This window comes from Leopardus geoffroyi, chromosome B3 (assembly GCF_018350155.1).
Source record: "Leopardus geoffroyi isolate Oge1 chromosome B3, O.geoffroyi_Oge1_pat1.0, whole genome shotgun sequence".
Lineage (NCBI taxonomy): Eukaryota > Metazoa > Chordata > Mammalia > Carnivora > Felidae > Leopardus > Leopardus geoffroyi.
Window position 1 is genome coordinate 60,169,207 of NC_059337.1, and position 21,106 is coordinate 60,190,312.

General features: G+C 41.2%; 1 pseudogene; it reads right to left on the bottom strand.

Annotated features, from left to right (window-relative positions):
- Nucleotides 1–6,304: 6,304 nt before the first annotated feature.
- Nucleotides 6,305–9,044, bottom strand: LOC123581899 (annotated as a pseudogene).
- Nucleotides 9,045–21,106: the final 12,062 nt, after the last annotated feature.

Sequence of the window (21,106 nt, forward strand, 5' to 3'; positions counted from 1 at the left end):
CTCTGTCTCAAAAATAAATAAACGTTAAAAGAAATTTAAGACACTTATTGTCATTTATTATATAAGACATATGTGCTCATTACAGAAATATTTTAAAAAGCAAAATCTGCTATTTTAAACATTTAAACATTTTTTATGACTTTCTAACCATGCCGGGGTTGCCCTGTTTGCCTTCTTACAAGTTCTGAATAAAAATTCTTTTCACTACCACAAAGAAAGTTAACTTTGATGAAATCAAGGTTAAAATCAAGTTGTTGATAATTCTTGCACATGTCTTGTTCAGCTGATGTATACATGACAATTTCTCATTGATGAATTCCTCTTTGATAAGTGATTGCCTTCTATGGCCTACAGTTGATAAGAGTAACTTCAAGTCCCTAAAGTTACTAAGATTATAAAACTAATTTTTTTTTTTTTTAAAGTAAGCTCTGTGCCCTATGTGGAGCTTGAACTAGGGACTCTGAGATCAAGAGTTGCATGTTCCACCAACTGAGCCAGCCAGGTGCCCCACATGGTATTATTCCTACCTTTTTTTTTTTTTTTCCACAAGAAATATGGTCTGAAAAATAAGATCTGGGAAGACCTGAGGGAAAAATAGCATGCAAGTGAAGAGCCAAAGTTCTGCTACTCAGGGTAGAAGAGAAGTAAAATATAAACTCAAGGAGGACAGCAAATGTGTAGTCATTGGCAACCTGAATTAATGTTCACTCATCCTGAAGAACAAACCAGGCAGAACTGTGACAAAAGTTCATGCCGGACAACTGACCAAAGGCAGTTGTATAGTTTAAGCTTGTGGGATTGGAGTCAGATAGACTTGGGTTTGAATTCTGATTTTGCTCCTTACTATCATGTGATCTTAGATAATTATTTAACTTCTTTAAACCTCAGTTCCCATATCTATAAAATGGGTATAATAATGGTACTCACAAAAGAGGTTAGAGTGGGAGAGAGCCAAAGCATAAGAGACTCTTAAAAACTGAGAACAAACTGAGGGTTGATTGGGGGTGGGAGAGAGGGGAGGGTGGGGGATGGGTATTGAGGAGGGCACCTTTTGGGATGAGCACTGGGTGTTGTACGGAAACCAATTTGACAATAAATTTCATATATTGAAAAAAAATAATGGTACTCACATCATAAGTTGATGAGATAATTAAGAATTAAAGAAATGTTTTTTAATGTTTACTAATTTTGGAGAGAGAGAGAGAGAGAGACAGAGTGCAAACAGGGGTGGGGCAGAGAGAGAGGGAGACAGAATCTGAAGCAGGCTCCAGGCTCTGAGCTGTTAGCCCAGAGCAGACATGGGGCTCAAACCCACGAACTGTGAGATCATGACCAGGTGGTTCCTGATGACAGGAAAGGTGGTGGAAGAATCAGAGATCACATCAAGACATCTACGTTTGGAGATTAAAATGGTAACACTATTGAAAGAAATGTGTAGTTGGGAAGGAGAGAAAGTTAAAGAGAAAAATGAATTTAGTTTGAGATGTGTTGAATATGTCAACATGGCATACACAGATAATTTTCCTGAGGGCCACAATGGGATTTAATGGCATACAAGTGGCTTTTAAGTGCAATCTGTAAATTTAAGCTGTTAGTTAATGGGGGAGAAGATAGTAAAGCCAATCTGTAAATTTAAAGACACACATTATTTTTGTTAACTTGAATCCTCCCTATTGCATTTACACTATAAATTATTTTTTAAAGTTTATTTATTTATTTTGAGAGAAAGAGAAAGAGAGCATGCGGGAAGGCTAGAGAGAGAGGGAGAGAGAGAATTCCAAGCAAGCTCTGCACTGCCAGCTCAGAGCCCAATGAGGGGCTCAAATTCTCAAACCATGAAATCATGACCTGAGCCAAAATCAAGAGTCAGATAGATGTTCAACCACTGAGCCACCCAGGTGCCCCTGATAATTTTTAAACACTAACATATTAAAAAACAAACAACATATTTTTTCTCCCTGACATCAGGGACATTCACTCAGTCAAGTGACAGGTGAATTTAAAAAACTAGAGAACATGGGGGGCACCTGGGTGGCTTAGTAGTTTGAGCGTCCAACTCTTGACTTTGACTCAAGCCATGATCCCAAGGTTGTGGGATCAAGCCCCTTGTTGGGCTCCACGCTGGGTGTGGAGCCTGCTTGGGATTCTCTCTTGCTCCCTCTACCCCTCTGCCCCACTCACATGCTCTCCCTCTCTCTCTAAGATAAAAACAAATACTAGAGAACAGAAGTTATCATCACTGTTTTGCATTCAGCAAAAAACTTTGCGGGGTAACTTGAGTGCCTTGCAAGGCTCAGCTGTTTCCAGATGCTGAACCCAGCCTTGTGGTTATTCAACAAACAACTTCACTGTTCCTTATTTATTATATCAAATAGTCCTGCCTTCTTCATTACCAAAAAACCTGAGTCAATTGATGAAGTGATTACCACAGATAACTACATTTGGACAGTGGCCAAACTACCCAGAAGTGGAATGAAATGGGCTATTGTGTAAGTACATTACTGACTGGTCAATTTCTGTAGACCTGGCCAGGGGCTTCTTCAGCAAAAACAAGGAAGGAAAGGAAAGAGAAGCACCCCACTTGAGCAGACATATGCTTTTTAAATAGTCATAATTGCTTCTGTTTATTGAGAGCTGACTCTGTGCCCAGCAATGAGCCAAGAGCTTTCAAGAATTATCTCCTATAATCCTCACAACCCTGTCAAGAGGTACTATTATCGTGTCCCCTTTGAAGATGAGGAAATTGAAGCCTAGAGAAGGGATGTAATTTGTTCATGGACACAGGCTAATCATAGGGACAGGATTCAAACTCAGGTTTGAGAATCCTGTAGTAATCCAGTCTCAAGATAGCTCCAAGGCTTGGACTGAATCCCATACCACTGCACTAATCTGCCTTGTAAGAACCACCACCGTGACAAAATGCCTGTGACATTTTACAGACCCAAACTGGAATAGTTGAGTTGGCACTAGGGAAGTACCTCCGAGAACGTGCTGCTGGTCGGACTGGCCATACAGGTAGCATCAACCCTGCCCCTGGAATGCCAAAACTCCCTTGTTTGCATTGTCAGCCCAGAAACCTGAAACCCATTTCTGTTGACTTTGAGACCTAAACCTTACATAACACTTCATCATCTCTACTCCTTTTACAGGCCCATGATTTCATGCCACGATGAAGTCAAATAACCCAGGCTTGGTTTCTGTTGCAGCAGCTGAACACAAGCCAACAAGGGAAACCATTGTCCTTTTATCCAGATTAACCAACCAAGCATGAAACTATGATGGAAATGTGTGGTATTTCCTAGGGCTGATGTAATAAAGTTATCCACCCCAGATGCCCTGTCCATATATTGTAACTTGGATGGCCAGGTTTTGGGACTAGTGTTAGGGAGTCAGTTAACCTGGAAGTCATTCTCATCCAGAAGTGTTGCTACTGTTCTATCAAGTTCCTTAGAAACCAGACTCCTTTTAGCTCCTGGTTTTCATATCTATAACCTTATTTGCTATAGGTCAAAAGTTGAGAGTGGGCATTGACTTTCAGATCCTGGGCTAACTACCCCCAAAGAAGAAACGAGTCTGTCCTGATGTTAAACCCCTCTGGGAGGTATCTTCCTTACCCCTTCTCAAGATCATAAGTGTCATTTTCAGGGGACTGTGAGTAATTTTCTGGCTGAGGGCTGATGTTACACTCAGTTACACTCAGTACCTCAACTGCCCTAGTCCTGAGGTTTCGTTCAAGTCATAGGACACATTTTCTGATTCTCAAAAACTGTCCAAATGTTCTCTTTCAGGATGCTACATTTATAAGGAAATGGGACTTCACATTCTCCTCCCTCTAACGTAAATCTTGAATTTATGCCTTCACAGCAACTCCATTTTATTGATTCATTTGTAGTTACTTATGGGATCATAAATAATGGGTTCAGAAAAAAAGATGGAGGCTCACACAAAGGAGACCAAGATGCCTGTAAAACAGTGAAGCTCTTACCTGACCCAAGCCAACACTTCTCAAGAGATGAAGCCATCTCTCATTCAGGGCTTCTGGTGAAAGTGTTCAAACAATGGGTAAGCCATGTAGCTGTCCTTAAATTCCTGCCTGGCCCCTTGCCTAGGTGCAGGATTTCGTCAGCCATAGAGAACAGCCACACCTTGCCTTAATGATTTTTGCCCAAAGACTGTCCTAGCCAATGACAAGCCAAACTAGAATAATCATTAATGTCACCACAGACTATGCAGAATGATCTTAGCTGATTTCCTGTCAGGTTCTGAATAAACCTTCTATCACCTAGCCTGATGACTCTTCCTCTGGCTTAAATTGTTTTTTAGGGAGTTTCTTGAGTCCATTCCACACGTGAGCTGAACCTTCCCAGACGGACAGGGGATTGCCAGGCACAGGTGGAGTCCTAGGTCCTGCAACAGGGGTTTAGGAGCCAAGAAATTATTTGATGCAAACCTTACTCCTTTGTCAAGACATCAGAGGGGGCTTTGGGCCATGGCTAAAACCCAGTCACAGAAACTCAGTGTGGAATGTACTCAGTCAGCTAGAGAAGGTCCAGCAACTAGAGAAAAGATCAGAGTGACATACATACTGTTTGTAGAGAAATAGTACATGCCCTTCTAGTGGAAATGGAAAAGGCAAGATCCTTTCTGGGCAGTCACATGGAGTAGAGAAAGGGAACACATTTTGGAACCTGGATTCACCATTGGATGACCTGAGGGAAGTCACATAATCTCTCTGGGACACAGTTTCCTCACCTGTAAAATGGGTTTGATAGTACCTATCTCACAAGGTGCTTATAAAGATCTAATGAAGCAGGTGTCTTGCATGGTGCTTGGAAAGTAGGACACACCCAAAACAAATGCTGGTTTCCACCTCTTATTCCCCTGCCCCAAAGCTCACATTAATCCCAGATCATTCTGGGTTCTACCACCCTCAGACCTGGACAAGTAAGGCTCTCTGAGGTCCTCAGAGGTATCTTCCTCAGAGTTTTCTAAATCCCTCCCTGGTGGTTGCTGGCAGTGCTGTCCAGCTTGGACTTGGTTCCACAGAGCCCCAATCTCTGTTTTTACCTCTTTGAGGCACTCTGACTCTCCATAGCCACCCCTTCCTGACATGGGATTAACCAGATGCCCTGAGGAACTCTAGAACTCATATCTATGGGTTTGTCCCTGGGCAATGTGACCAGGATCAGCTTCCTGGAAATGGCCTGGTGAACAGATTATTCCAGTTGGTCAAGGAGGCCTCCTGAAAGACTGAGCTGCCAGAGTAGTGTTAACATGCTGATTTCAGGTGATTCCAATTTATATTTAGACAGGGGCCCTGCAAAAAATATTTGCCCATGGGCTTTGCAAAGTTTAAGTATGGCCCTGATTTTAGGAACCTGGAAATACTTGTCCCCACAAGTGGCTGGACTTACATGGGATTTATTAACATAGTAATTATTCATATGGTAGCTATAAAAATTCTCAAATGTTTGAGCCCTAGAAAGGGCACCAATTTAAAACACTGCTTTTAAGTTAAAGCTCTGGTATCATCCTCTTTTCCCTCCCCTGTCCACCATGGCCCTGTCTCTCTCATACTGTCACCAATTCTGCATGTCTCTCATATATAGCCTCTTCTGTCTATCCCTGTCTTAGTCCAGATCTCCAAGGTTCCCCCTTTCCCCTGGACTATTGCAGTGGCCTCATGGCTTCCAGGTTCTTGCCACACCATTCTGTCTCCCACACTGACCAGGAAGGAGGAAAAGCAAATATAAAAATGGGTTATCCTTTCTCTCTTTCTTTCTAAAAACAAATAAATAAACTTTAAAAAAAAGTGGGGGACACCTGAGTGGCTCAGTCTGTTAAGTGTCTGACTCTTGATTTTGGCTCAGGTCATAATCTCGCAGTTTGTCAGTTGGAACCCTGCATCAGGCTCAGTGCTGACAGTGTGGATCCTTCTTGGGATTCTCTCTCTCCTCTGTCTCCATCCCTCCCCCTCTTGTGCACTCTCTCTCAAAAGAAATAAACTTTTAAAAAACAATGTATTATCATTCGTACCAGCACTATTCACAATAGCAAAATGTGGAAACAACTGAAATGTCCACCAACTGATGAACAGATAAACAAAATGTGGTATATCCATACAATGGAATATTATTCAGGCATAAAAAGAAGTATTGATCCATGCTTCAACATGCATGAATCTCAAGAATATATGCTAAGTAAAATAATCCAGCTAGGAAAGGGTACATATTATGTGGTTCCATTTACATGAAATCTCCAGAATAGGTAGCTTCATAGAGAAAATAGATGAGTGGTTGCCAGGAGTTGGGTTAGGGAGGAGTGGAGAGTGATGGCTTCCTTAATAAGTATGGAGTTTCTTTTTTTTGATTTTCGACACATGTATACAAAACTGTTGTTAAGGTAACAGTCTAGTGGAATAAGACAAGGCAGATTTCATTGCTGTGTTAAGTCTCATGTTAAGTAAGTTTTGACTAGTCATTTGCAATCTGATTTCTGAAAACATGGAGTAGAAATCCAGAATCATTGGGAGATAAATCTCAATGATAACATTAATTTACTTACACTCAAATAACTCTCTAAACAGTCACAGCCCAATTTTACAACAAGATGTGCAACAAGCAGAGAAAGAAAAGGACAAATATTGCAAATAAGTTCTTGTCCTTTGGTGGCACAAGTTCTCGGAAGTTACTCTCATCCAAATCCTTCTGTTTCTTCAATAGCAAATAACAACTTTTCTTTCAGTTGCTCATAGCTCTTGTAGGGTGGCAGGTCCAGGTGGTTAAAACAGGTATGACTTCTGGGTAACCAGTTTTCTTTCCCAACTTTTTCAGTGCAGAATTTCTGTGGTCATTGCTCCCCATGAGGTCAGCAAATCCTCCAACTGGCAATCAGCAGATTCCAGTAACAAACTGCAGAAGTCTCATTCTCTTCTCATTATCAATTTCTTTAACAAACTGCCCAAAACACATAATTTGTTTGCTTGTCCTAGTGTAATGATGGTAGATGGCATGTCTTCACCAGTCATTCAAATGAATCTCTTGCATTCCACGTAAAAGGACCTCTAATTCCTTTGCATCAAAGTATTGCAAATATTTCTGGGAAGAATTTCATTAAAGCCCTCAGAGAAAGCTTGTGTCTGTTCTTCAATTCCTTGAGACAACTTCCATTCAGCTACCATTCTGATATATTCCTCTTCATTTTCTTCCGTCACAAGAATATTACCACCATTAGGTTTCAAATCATGACTCTTGATTTCACCTAAAATTTCTTTATCAACAGAGAAGTACATTTCCAAACCACGTTCCTCAATATTGTTTTCTTTAACCCAGATGAGAGAATTGTAAAATTCTGGAGCAATAGATTCTAAATCCTTGAGTTCAAGTGGTTTGTTCAATATATGCTTATAGAATGGAAAAAAAAAAACACTAAAAACCTGTGTCTATGAATTTCCCATGGAACAAAGCCATGGCAATAAGCCTGTCAATGAAACAAAAATATTTCAGGTGATCTGGATTGATGTAAGAAGCAGGATTAATCTGCAAGCAGTAGTTATCCTTCCCTGCATATTCAAACGGGCAATACATGGGGTTCAACACCTTGTCTGACAAAACAAAGAACCTCTCTCTTGCTACACCTCCATAATCTAAACCTTCTTTTCCTGGAAAAATCACCCACAAACGTCTTCACAGATCTTGGGGATTGAAGCTCATTATCTGCTGAAAGGAATCTTCAAACGTTTTTCTTGTCCCTGTAATCTTTATGTGCTGTGGCATCGCAGGTTGCTGACACCAGAACCAGAAATACTGAACATTTGCCTTGAAGACCCGTACATAGGCTATCGGTGGTCTATTGTCTAGAGCAGATTTTCCAGTGCGGGGGTCAATATAGGTGGTTGTTCTTCTATTGTGGTCCACAAAATATGGAATTCCATCTACTGTGAATCTCATTTCCCAGCCTTCAGGTAAGAGCTTTTCATTTAATTTACCTTGACTTCTGGGGTCCTCCCATTGTGTAATACAAGAGTTGTGGTTGACGAAATATACTCTACCATTGCCGTCTGTTCTCTTCTCCCATCCAGGAGGCAGGGAAAGAAGGGGATCAAATTCTTTATTTTGCGATGTAGTAAACAAATCCTGATTCCCATAAATGAATCTCTGGTTAAACTGCTGCATTGCTCCTTGAAGCTGACTACACTGGAGCTGCCAATGTTCACAGTTCCGGATGGATTCCAATGTTGGCCTCTGCCATGTTGTTGTTCTTGTGAAATTGTCAACATAATAAATATGTCCCATGTTGTCAACCCACTGTTCCCAGCCAGGAGGTAGAGGTTCTGGTCTATTCCACATTGTTCTTCTTTCAATAAGATCTATGTAGTAAACTCTCCCATGCTGGTCCACTCTCTGCTCCCAGCCAGATGGTAGGGGATCTTAAGGTACAGGATTTAATGGCCTAGGGCCTGAGCCTCCAGATATATTAAGAGGAATTATTAATCCAGATGTTGCTCCTTCAGATGTATTTCAATTTATATTTGTTGGTGGCAGAGAGCCCATACTGGATCCATCATTTTCAGAAGTGGCAGATGGTGAACCATTGACAGATAGTGGTCTACATGGGGTAAGTGGAGGTGGTCGTGAAGGTCTGGGAGGCCTAGAAGGTTTAAAACCGCCATTTGAGAGTGATGGAGAATTATTCCCATTGACCTTCCTATTTTCACCAGTCCCTGAATCCTCAGGTTCATCTGATCCATTTGGATGTGTTTTTGCTTCATCCTTGGGTCTGGAGACATCATTAGTCTGTGAAACACATTCTGAACATGTAGTTTCACCATTGGTAACAACTTCAGACTCTAACTGCAGCCCATCAAGACAAACTGACAAGTCTCCTATTGTCTCTGTTGGCTCTTTGTAACCTACAAGCTGTAAAGTCACAACTACTTTCTCAAGTTTCATGTTGTTTGACTTTAAGGTTTCAAAGATATCTAATGCAGCAGTTCCCAACAAAACATCAGATTTCAGTGTCTGATGACTCCACACACGAAAATGTAATTTCCCTCCTCCAGATGAGGCAAGTCTCTCCATTTGGGATCTGGGTCCCACTCCCCATATCTTTTCAAAAGTTATTCTTTCAGTTAACCCAGAAACCATAAAACAATATTTGTGGCCCATGGATGGATCCTGTGTTTGGCTCATATAGACTTTTTTCCCTTTTGAAGAAAAATGTACTTACTATAAGGAAAAATGAAAGATAAAAATCCATCCTTTTTAGTGTATAATTCCACAAGTTTTGACCAACACCTACATTTGTGTGCATACTAGCATCACAATCAAGAACACTGCCCTCACCCCCCTCCTCCAACTCCTCTGTGCCTCAGGCAAATATTCAGAAGGAGCCTGTACTCTCCATTCTCTGCAGTTCCTGCCACTCTATTTCCTATATCCCACTGCCTCAAGCATTTAGGTTACTTACTGAGGCCCCTGGATATTTGAGTCTGAAGTCTCTGGATTATTCCTCCTCTTTCCTACATCTTTTAGCCAATCCCCTCCTACTCATTCTTTCCTATCAACACCTAATCTCCCTCAGTTCCCCTCTGTTAAGGAAAAGCTCTCCTTTGGCCTCTCCAGATGCTACCCTTCCCTCACAACCAAACTTCTTAAAAGAGTTGTTATTTGGGGACCCCCTGGTCAAATTCCCCCTTATTAGCTCAAAGTTCTCCTGATACTCACTATATAGGTAAGACGTTTTTTCTATTTCTTCGGGGAAAAAAACCAAAAAACAAAAGCAAGTTATACCAAGATAACTGCGTCTTTCTCAGATGGCAAATTTTTCATGTTGCCCCCAATGGAACATATAACACTGTTTCAGAATTTTGATAAGACATTTTTACCCAAATCATACCAACTTGTTCTCTTATGTTAAAATTATAAATAGTGAAAGACCTGCCCACTGACATGGGCTCAAGTGGGGGAATAGGTTTAGATTCAATGTTATATCTACAAATAATTTCTGCTTCCATTGTCTCTCTGAAAAAATCACCCAGTATGAGAAACCCTGTGTCTTTTCTCCCATAAAATGAGAGATCCGGATTGACTTGCATATTTTGAAAAGAAAAGAGAGAGAGAGAGAAAAAAAGCGAATCCTTCCATCTCATTCACAGAGGGTTGGAACAAAGGTGGGTAATACTTAAATGTTACTGAATATTGTTTTGAGTAAAAAATAAAGGAACAGTGAAAAAATTTTCAACTGGCCTCTGATTCTTGTTGTTCTGAAATTCTCTCTTCACTGGATATTTTTAAAAGAATGAAAGGAATGCCTGGGTGGCTTTGTTGGTTACGCCACCAAAGACCTTGATCTCAGCTCAGGTCTTGACCTTAGTTGTGAGTTCGAGCCCCATGTTGGGCTCCATGATGGCTGTGGAGCCTACTTAAAAAGAAAGAAAGAAAAGAAAAGAAAAGAAAAGAATGAAAAGGAAACCTGGCACAAGGGAAGTCCATCCCAACTCTGTCCACATTCACTGGATCCATTTCCTCGCCTGCCAGGCAGTCCTCTGCTCTCTCCAATATCTTCTCTTCTTTTACCATCTCACTGTCAAAATCTTTCTCCTGAAGGTCCAATTGTCTCCATACCACAAGCTGATGGACACTTTTCAGACTTCATGTTACTTGATGGCTTAGCAGCACTGCATACTGGTAAGCATTTCCTTTTTCTTGAGACACCCTTTCTCTTTGGCTTCTTGGGATAACCACTTCCTGCTTTTCCTGTTACCTCTCTGGCTGCTGTTCAGCCTCCATGGGCATCTTCCTCCTCTACCCACCCTTTAAATGATGGTGTTCCTCAAAGATTCATTCTAGGTGCTCTTCTCACTCTACAATCTTTCCCACGTGCACACATCCAAACCCTCAGCTCCAATGACTGTTTTCTTATGTCTCACATCCAGACTTCTCCTCAAAGCTCCAAATTCATCTGTTCAACAGCCTAATTAGCCTCTCTGTTAAATGTCTAAAGAGCATCTCAAACTCAATCACAAATCCTGAGCCTGACCCCTATTCTGACCCTGCAAACTTGGTCCTCATCCAGTGTTTCCTATTTGAAGAACAGCACCACTACCTACCCAGAAGCATGAAGCCAGAACCTTTGGACTCATATCTCCTTCTCCCTCACTCCACAAATCTAATCAATCACATAGCCTGTCAATTTTATTTTATTTTTAAATTTTATTCAAATTCAAGTTAGCTAACATACAGTGTAATAATGATATCCAGGAGTAGAATTTAGTGATTCATCATTTACATGTAATACCCAGTGCTCATCCCAACAAGTGCCCTCCTTAATGCCCATCACACATTTTCTCCACCCCCATCAAACCTTAGTTTGTTCTATATATTTAAGAGTCTTTTATGGTTTTTCTCCCTCTCTCTTTTCATCTTATTTTTCCTTCCCTTCCCCAATGTTCATCTGTTTCGTTTCTTAAATTCCACATATGAGTGAAATTGTATATTTATTTGTCTCAGACTGACTTATTTCGCTTAGCATGATACACTCTAGTTTCATCATCGTTGTTGCAAATGGCAAGATTTCATTCTTTTTGATCGCCAACTAATGTTTCAGTATGTGTGTGTGTGTGTGTGTGTACACACACACACACACACACACACACACACACATACATACACACATTTTCTTTTTCCACTTGTCAGTCAATGGACATTTGGGCTCTTTCCATAAGTTGGCTATTGTTGATTGTGGCCTGTCAATTTTACCTTCTAACACCTTTAGTGTCTTCCGCTGAGAACATCTTTAATGTCACAACTCTGGTCCAGGTCTCCATCATTTCTCTCCTATCACATCAGCCGTCTCCTAATGGGTCTCCTCCCATCCACTTTGCTCACCTCTGCCATTGCACCTCCACCCTAAAGTCAGAAAGATCTTTTTAATTTTTTTTTAACATTTATTTATTTTTGAGACAGAGAGAGACAGAGCATGAATGGGGGAGGGTCAGAGAGAGGGAGACACAGAATCCGAAACAGGCTCCAGGCTCTGAGCTGTCAGCACAGAGCCCGACGCGGGGCTCGAACCCACGGACCGCGAGATCATGACCTGAACCGAAGTCGGCCGCTTAACCAACTGAGCCACCCAGGCGCCCCCAGAAAGATCTTTTTAAACACAAATATGACATTTTAATACCCTACTTAAAACCCTTAATGGTTTCCCATTGCCATAATCCCAAAACAAAATCTCTGGCCTTCATTTCATACTATGTTCCCCTTAGCTCAAGGTACTTCAGTCACACTGACCTTCTCTCAGAAATATTAGGGGACTCATACCTGCTTCTTCCCACCTCAGGGTGTTTATATGGTTGTTCCCTTTGCAAGCAACACTTCTTACCATTCAGCATCATCTTCTCACACTTAGAATTTCCAGTTAAATTATAAAACAAAGTCAAAGATCTTTCCCCACAGGAGCCTTCCTGTCCCCACCATTCACCCTTCCCCAAACTGACCAGGCCCTCTTGAAATATGGTTTTAGAACAGTCTTTACTTGGTCAGTTGGAGCTAAGTAATTAGTTATGACATGTCTGTCTCCCTTGGTAGAATATAAACTCCATGATTACAGGAACCATGTCTGTTATTTACTATTCCACCTTCAGAATCTAGTTGAGAGCCATGCTCATGGAAGCTCTCAATAAAAATTTTTGTTGAATGAATCCATAAAAGACTTTCTTTGTCTAAACTTTTAGAGGCTCATCCTGAAAGGAGTCACTCCAGATACTACTTAGAGTCACAGAATTCCACCTGGGAAATAGCAGCAGCTCCTAGCAATTTGTTGCTTGAGTCTCCAGTGGATACAGACTTGGATACAAACACTCTTCACTAGTAAACATATGTCTCCTCTTGGGATTAACAACCATATGTTCTCCCTGTGTTTAGTTAGGAAAATCACTACTGTTTCTAAGTAAACTTTGGAATTCATAGTGCTGCTTATTTGAGAAGCAGCTAGGTCCCAAATCAGTGCCTGTAATTAATTTAAAATTGCTACTTTCTCAGGCCTACTATGTCTTCATAAGATGCATCTCTTTCAGTCCAAAGCCCAGAGACACTCACTGAACCTCTGTTGCTCTGAAAAAATGGCTATCTGTCGCTTTGAGTTGCTCTCCAAGGGAATTCCCTAACATAGATTCTGGGTATACCATGTAAACCACATTTCCTGTCATATCATCCCAAATGCACATTTCTAATTTGATGGAAGTCTGTTTAATTGTCTCCACAGAGCCTAGAACAGTGCCTGGCTGGTGACAGGTGCTCAATAAATCTTTGTGGATGAACAAATGAAATGCATGCAAACTATAGGAGTAATTATCAAGGAAGTCATCCAGAAGAAAGGAATGTTTAAGCTAGAGTTCTGAAGAAAGAGGAAGAGTTGGCTAAGAGAACAGAAGAGGGGAGAATATTCCAGGAAGACGCATGTGAGGTGTTGGGCAGGGAGAAAACAGATGTGCCCAAGGAAGCAGGGAACCTCAGAGGAAATCCCAAACTCCTAATCATAGTTTACATGGCCAGTGGGGCTTGGCACCTCCTTCTTCTCTGACCCTCCCTCTAGTCTTCCCCCCACCAACCTCACCCCTCTCATATTGGCTGCCCTTTTCCTCCAACAGATGCTTGGCAAATATTTGTTAAATGAATGGCTGCAGTAGAGAGAGAACGAGGAAAAGAAAAGCAGAGTTGGAACATGCAAGACCATTTTATGTCTTTTGGATCTTACTCTAAGAGGAATAAGAAGGTACAAAAGAATTTAAGCAAGGATCTGACCTGGTAATCTTTGCTTTTCTGAAAGATTACTCTAGCTGTTGGGTGGTGTAGGGGTCATGTGGGTTCAAAACAAGGCAAAGGGAGGCCAGTTCGGAAGTGGAGTGGTCCAGGAGAGGTGATAGTGAACTGGCCTAGTGGTGGGTGGGGTCAGAATAAAAAGAAATGGAGGAAATTAGATTAAGTTCAGCCTGAAGAAGTAACTAAATTTGGTTGTAGCATAATTGACAGGATTAACACATCTAAAAAAGAACAAAAATATTTCTGGCCAGACAAGCTCATGGGGCTTGTTGTTGGTAGCAGAATGGCATTGCCTCCACCCTAGGTTTTAGATGTTTAGGCAAAATTCCTCCATTACTCTTCTTCTGTCATTTTCTTTTCTTTTCTTATTTATTTTGAAAGAGAGAGAGAGTGCCCAGGCAGAGAAGGGGCAGAGAGAGAAGGAGAGACAGAATCCCAAGCAGGCTTCGTGCTATCAGCACAGAGCCCAACGTGGGGCTTGCACTCACACACCATGAGATCTTGACCTGAGCCAAAAGCAAGAGTCAGACACTTAACCAACTGAACCACCCAGGTACCCCTTACTCCATCATTTTCAAGGGGCAGAGGAATATCCTGGGAAAAAAGGTATTAGGAGACCAACCATGAGATTTCCCTTTGGATGTTTATTCATTAAAACAAGTTTGATGGCCTGGGTGGTCCAGACTAGGTCAGACAGGTAGGCAGGGCCAAGATGAGTGTAACTCACCACCAGGAAGGGGCTGTCTGGACGAGAACCCAAGACTCTACAGCAGGGGCTCCAGAGCTGACCAGGCAGTGGTTGTGGCTGATTTTATTACCCCCTCCTACCACACCCTTCCAGCTGTATAGTTAAATGCCTCTGCAATTCTCCCTGGCTTGTGGAGTTGGTCAAGATTCTCTAGCCTGGCAGAGCCAGTCAACCCACCCTTGAAAGCCTGCAGCTGAGTTCCCATTCTCCAAGCAGGCACCAGCTGTCAAGAGAGCAGGGCCGATTTGTGAACAAAAGCAAGAAACCCTGGGGACTTCCGGGGGGAGGAGACCTAGTACTTCTAGGGATTGGATCCCAGGAATTACTTGACTTCCAGCTGATTTCACAGGGGAAGGATTGGTGTTGTTGTGATTGAGATATCATAGAAAATGAGATTTATTTTGCAGATGACTCAGCCTGTGTTCAGATAGAATAATCCAAGTGACACATCGGAGACTGGGAGCCTAGAGGGGAAGAAAAAGTATACATGTGATTATTTTAAGTGTGATGAGTGCTGAAAAGGAGAAGCTAATTGTTCCAAGAGAGTAAACATGGGGTCTCAGTTAGTTAGAAAAAGCTTCTGTGGTAAAGTGACATTTCAGCTGAGGTCTAGAGAGGGGGTATAAAGTGTGACCAGGAAGGACATGGCTTGAGGAGCGACTTCAATTTGGGAATTGAAGAATTGATTAAGCCAAGAAAAGATCAGCAGGCAAATGAGAGGAAGAATCGGGGGCAATGCTGTTGGAGATGTGGTGAGGTAGAATGTGGCAGCAGAACATGTGAAGGATGTTAAGACTTTGGACTCTGGAGCAATGCAAGCCATAGGTGAGTTGGAAGCAGGGGTATAACCTAATCAGTTCAGGTCATATATGATGTTTTCAATCCCCCTGAGATTAATCAAGCCAGGAGCAATGACAAGGCTGAGTGAGAATGAGCTAGACTAGGCTACGGCAAATTCTCCATGTCATGAATGACTCTTTGGGGAGCTTAGCACATCTTGACACATTCCTTCATTCAGCGTGACTCTCACATTCTAAAGGATCATAAACCAAATTTAAAACTTGACTATATCGGGGCGCCTGGGTGGCTCAGTCGGTTAAGCGGCCGACTTCAGCTCAGGTCATGATCTCGCGGTCCGTGAGTTCGAGCCCCGCGTCGGGCTCTGTGCTGACAGCTCAGAGCCTGGAGCCTGTTTCGGATTCTGTGTGTCTCTCTCTCTGACCCTCCCCCGTTCATGCTCTGTCTCTCTCTGTCTCAAAAATAAATAAATGTTAAAAAAAAAAATTAAAAAAAAAAAAACTTGACTATATTGGGTATTTGCCTTTTAGGGAAAAATCTATACACAGAATATAATATATAATCAGTCAACGAACACAATTTGCAAAACCATGATGAATATTGTTAACTTAATCAACTGATTCTAACATAATTGAAAAATTAGTTGCCCAATGTAGCTGCTTAGCTAGATTCCAGGTGGGTATGACAATCATGTATAAGAAGCCGATGTAGGTGATGGTATGAAAAAAGCTAGGGAAAAATCAAAAGCTCAATTTGATCAGAGATGTTTAGTTTTTAAAACTAATCTTTTGAAGCTATAAAACTATATTTTCTAAAGCAGTGCAGGAAAACAGCTTTGTTATTTACAATTTTGAAACTCTCAAGCCTCTCTTTTGTTTTTTCCTTACTAAAAACAATTGCTTTACAAAGCGAGTTTGGTTTGCAGCAGGCAATTCCATTGCCTGTTTTAGAAGCCCTGGCTTTCCCCACCTGCCCCTTTTGCTCATGCTGTGACTTTGGCCTGGAGTCCCTTTCCCATATCATCTTTCTCCCTAAAATCCCTTCATCTGTCTGTGGCTGTTCACAGATCACAAAGCCTTTCTAGAACTCCTCCCTAGAAGATCTCCACTGTTTTGAGCCTACAAAGAGCAGTTTCCTTTGTAGAGGATATTTGTGGGTGTGTTTTGTCTTCTCCAATCGATTCTAAGCTCCTTTGGGTTAAAGACCATCTTCTAACCTCTGTGTACCTCAAAACTTCCCATATGGTGCCATCAGTATTCCAGTCACTCACTACTTGTAAAGTGAAGGAGGGAAGGCATCAAAGTAACAGTGAAAACTGGGACATTCAGTTATAATGAGGCTCTTAGGCTGACCAAGTGAAATTTGTTTGGTTAACCTGGACAGTAATATTATGATTATTTTTGGAGAAACCTCTCTTCTCATCTAAGCCCCCAAATAAGTGAGTGAGTGACTGAGTGAGTGAGTAAGTAAGTAAGTAAGTAAATAAAACGTGAGATGTAAAAGCCTATTTTTGTAAGGCCAAAGTCATTGCATTGTTAAAGCTACAGTTTCAAATAGGATGGCAAACTGTTTTTTTATGGAAATTCTCACGTTAAACAGATCCTGTCTTCAATATACAGTGTGATTACTACTATGGAAAGAACCCCACTTCAGCATAGATAAAATAACAGGAAGGAAATTTATCAAAATGTATACTACCCTCCCCCACTAAAAAAATCTATTTTCAAAATAGCTTCAATATGAATTAGGACTTTTATTGCACAATTTTTTTTTTAATTCTGCCTTCCTCAAAAGAGCATGTATTTCTAATACAAGAGATTCTTGCACCAGTAACCAAAGTTTTGTGGGGTTTTTTGAGAAAATAAAGTCCCTGGGATATTCAGTAAACACTTGGTAATGAGCAAGTTTGATGCATCCAATTGTGAACCATTTCCTAAACACATTCAACACATTTAAAAAAGCAGAGGATGTGACAGAAAGCTTTGGTTACAGTAGGTGTGGGAATTTTTGATGAATCATACAGATTAACCCAGGGAATTAGGCACCTCTTACATACCTTTGACAGTGATCCGTGAATGAGTAAATAGCTTTATGTTTTCTCTGCATCACTATTCTTTCACCAAACCAAATTATTCCTTCAGGAGTGTTGACTGAATACTTATGCTTCTCTCTTTACACTGTGCATCTGGTAAAATATACTTGTCCAGATTTCTAGTCATGGTCCTCCTACCCCTTTGCTCACCTTCTCTTAAAAATGTTTTTTTCCTTTTGATGAAAAACATCTTACCCTCCAATCATGAAGTTGTTTTTTTTTTTTTTTTTTAATTCAGAAAAGTATAAATAAGGAAATCACAATCATTCACGATCTCACTGCTTTCGAACCATCACAGTTTATATTTTCTTCCATCTTTTAAAAATGGGTCCATCTCGGGGCACCTGGGTGGCTCGGGTAGTTAAGCATCCAACTTTGGTTCAGGTCATGATCTTGTGGTTTGTGGGTTCAAGCCCTGCATCCAGCTCTGTGCTGAGAGTTCAGAGCCTGGAGCCCGCTTCGAATTCTGTGTCTCCCTCTCTCTCTGCCCCTCCCCCACTTGCGCTCGCTGTCTCTCTTTCTCTCTCTCTCTCAAAAATCAACATTAAAAAATAATAAACAAATATAAAAATGGTTCTATCTGTATAAATAACATTTTTTACACCATTGAGATAAGCTGCTCTGTTTTTCTACCCTCCTTTCCAACCCTGCCCTCTCCCCCCCAGTTAACACTGTATTACAGGCATTTCCCTTTGTCACTGGAAACTTTATCAACTTCAGTTTTAATCAATGGCATTGTAGTAGTTCACCATGTCATTATGCTTCGTTTTTTAAGATGTGAAGTTCTCTGGGTCCTAACGGACTGTTCAAACCCGTTTTCGTGACCATTGGTGAATGACCTTTCTGCAGGCAGCTCTGTTCCTTACCCATCCCCATCTGGACACTGACTATCTGGCGGTGCCTGACACCAGACTGAGTAGGCTTAGAGTGAATTGGGTCCCAAGACTTGAAGTGACAGAGGTGCAAAGGGACAGATCCAAACCAAACTTTGCCTTCCATATCACTTGAGTCTTCTCAGCTTAAAAAGGAGGCCACGGAAACAAATCCCTCAGCAATTTTTAAAAAGGCTTAGGGCAGAAGCTCTTTTCCTTATGTGAAGATGCACCCGGAACAACGGGGAAATTAAGAGCAGGAGGAGTCCTAGGAGGAGGAGGAAATGGCAGCCCCACCCTACCGACTCAGGATGGGAGAAAAGATTCTAGGAGGATGTCTGTAAATGCTCAGAGATGCAATTAGATCTGGAATCTGAATACTGATTAGTTGGAGGGCCTTGGAAGACAGAAGAAGGAGGGAGATGGATCAGAGTGAGTACTGGGAATCTGACTTTTCAGAGGTGCTGAATTAAGAGAGGGGAGACATTTGGAGAAGGTCGGGGGGGGGGGAGGGCTTGGTGGATGAATGGAAGAGACAGGAGAACCTAAATTGAAGGTGATAGTTCATTTTGTTATCTGGCTCCTTCCTCCCATTTCCCCACCTTCATTTGGACAGTGGGACACAAATCGTAGAACCATTCCTTTTCTTATGAAGGGATTCAGCTTAACCCTGACACCGTAGACAATCTTTTCTTTAACATCTTGTGACTAGAATGGGCTTGGGAAGTCTGAGGAAGCCCAGAAAGACCTTGACCTTTACCACCAGAGGCCCTTGCTGCTTGGGAAGCCATTTCTTGGCTAATCCTGCAGCTGTGGGAGGACCACCTCTTAGATCCTAGACCTTTCTCCTGGACTGGCTTCTCCTGTGGCTCTCGGCTCCCCTTGGAGAGCTGCTGCTGCTGCTACCCTCTTAGCTCAGGCTCCTCTTTGGGTCCCCTTAGTGAAAACAACACTCCAGTCTGGCAGACACTCAGGGCCTGCTGGGAGAGGACACCAAACATGGATTACGTACTTCTTAAAATTGTGTCCAAAATTATATATCACGGAAACTACTAAAGATTATAGACGTACATGGTATTTTAACACAAGCCAGAGTTTAATACAGAAGTGTCAAGACACTTGTTTGTATGCTAGATTCCAGGGTGTTTTTGTGCCAGAGTCTAGGGTATTTTTTCCCCCCGGTTACCCCCAACCTAAGCCTAAATGTTATATTATCTTTTTTTAAAGTATACTTTAATAAAACAATACACAAAAAATATACACTTGTTGAAGAATGTTCAGATATTAGAATTAAAAAAAAAAAAAAGGCCAAGTCCCCCGTATGTACTCCCAATCCTGCTCCTTCCTCACAGGAGAGAACTGTTAACAATGTGGCTAACTGCTTCCAAATTATACTAGATTATATAGAATTCTTTGTTTTATTCTAGTGAGATTATATGATACGTATTATCCAATGACTTGCTTTCTTAAAAACTTATTCGTATATCTTGGAAATCTTTGCATGCCAGTGCATATTGGTCAATCAAAAATTTCAAACAAATTGTAATTTTCCATTCACAGCATATAAATGCAACTTATTTAATAAATTTATTGATTTGTTTAATTTGTTACTATGCCTTATTCGTGGACATTTAGCTTGTTTCCAGTGTTTTGTTCTTATGAATAATGCTGCAATGAACATCCCTGCTGATGTAACTTGGCGTATGTGTGCCAGTATGTTTTACATGAAAGATTTTTTTTTAAGTTTATTTATTTATTTTGAAAGAGAGACAGAGAGAGAGCACACATGCAGATGGAGGAGGGGCAGAGAGAGAGAATCCCAAGAAGACTCCGTGTTGTCAGCCCGAGCCCAACACGGGGCTTGATCTCACGAAATGTGGGATCGTGACCTGAGCTGAAATCAAGGGGCAGATGCTCAACCAATGGAGCCACCCAGACACCCCTATATGAAAGATTTCTAAAAGAACTGTTAGATCAAAGACAATAGCCACTCTAAGTTTTTGGTTGATCTTGTAGGGGAGGGAAAACTTAACTTTTTTTCCTTCTACCAGTTAGGTTCATTGGCTGAGGACCTATAATTAGACTGATAAAAGAAACAGAAAACAAGCAAAAGTATATTAACATGTGCATTGCACTTACACGTGCACATGTTACAGAGAAGTGACAAGACAAAGGAAATGCATTTTGAGTCACGAGGGCAGCAAATTGTAGGAGGGTAAACATAGGGGGAAATTAGTGGAAGAGAAAGGCCAGTTAATAGTTTCTTGTGTAGATTTCTCTGGTGCCATCTCTGGGCTGATGAGGGTCTAGAGCTGTCTCTGGTGATGAACTTCTGCCCTTTATGGTAGACAGCCAGGAGGGACACATTTATAAATTTATGTCCTGCTTTTAAGCAAATAGGGAAAGTGCTGAAAGCTTTTCTTATATCTGCCTCTCAAGTGCCTTCAGCTCAAAATAATCTCTATGCCAAAGTGGCATATTTGGGGATGGCATTTTCTTCTACTCTTTAGTATCAATCAATTTCCTCCAAAAAGTCTATATGAATTTACATTCCCACCATCAATGTATGAGACTGTCCACTTCCATATATAATTTCACAGAATACACTATTATTATTCTTTTAAATATTTTTGAATGGATCAAAGATAAGATCTCATTATTGTTATAGTTTGCATTTCTCTGAAGACTTCTTAATATTTATAGCAACTTTTACATATTATGGATATTAATCCTTTGTTACATTTGCTGCAAAAGACCTAATGATTTAACCTGG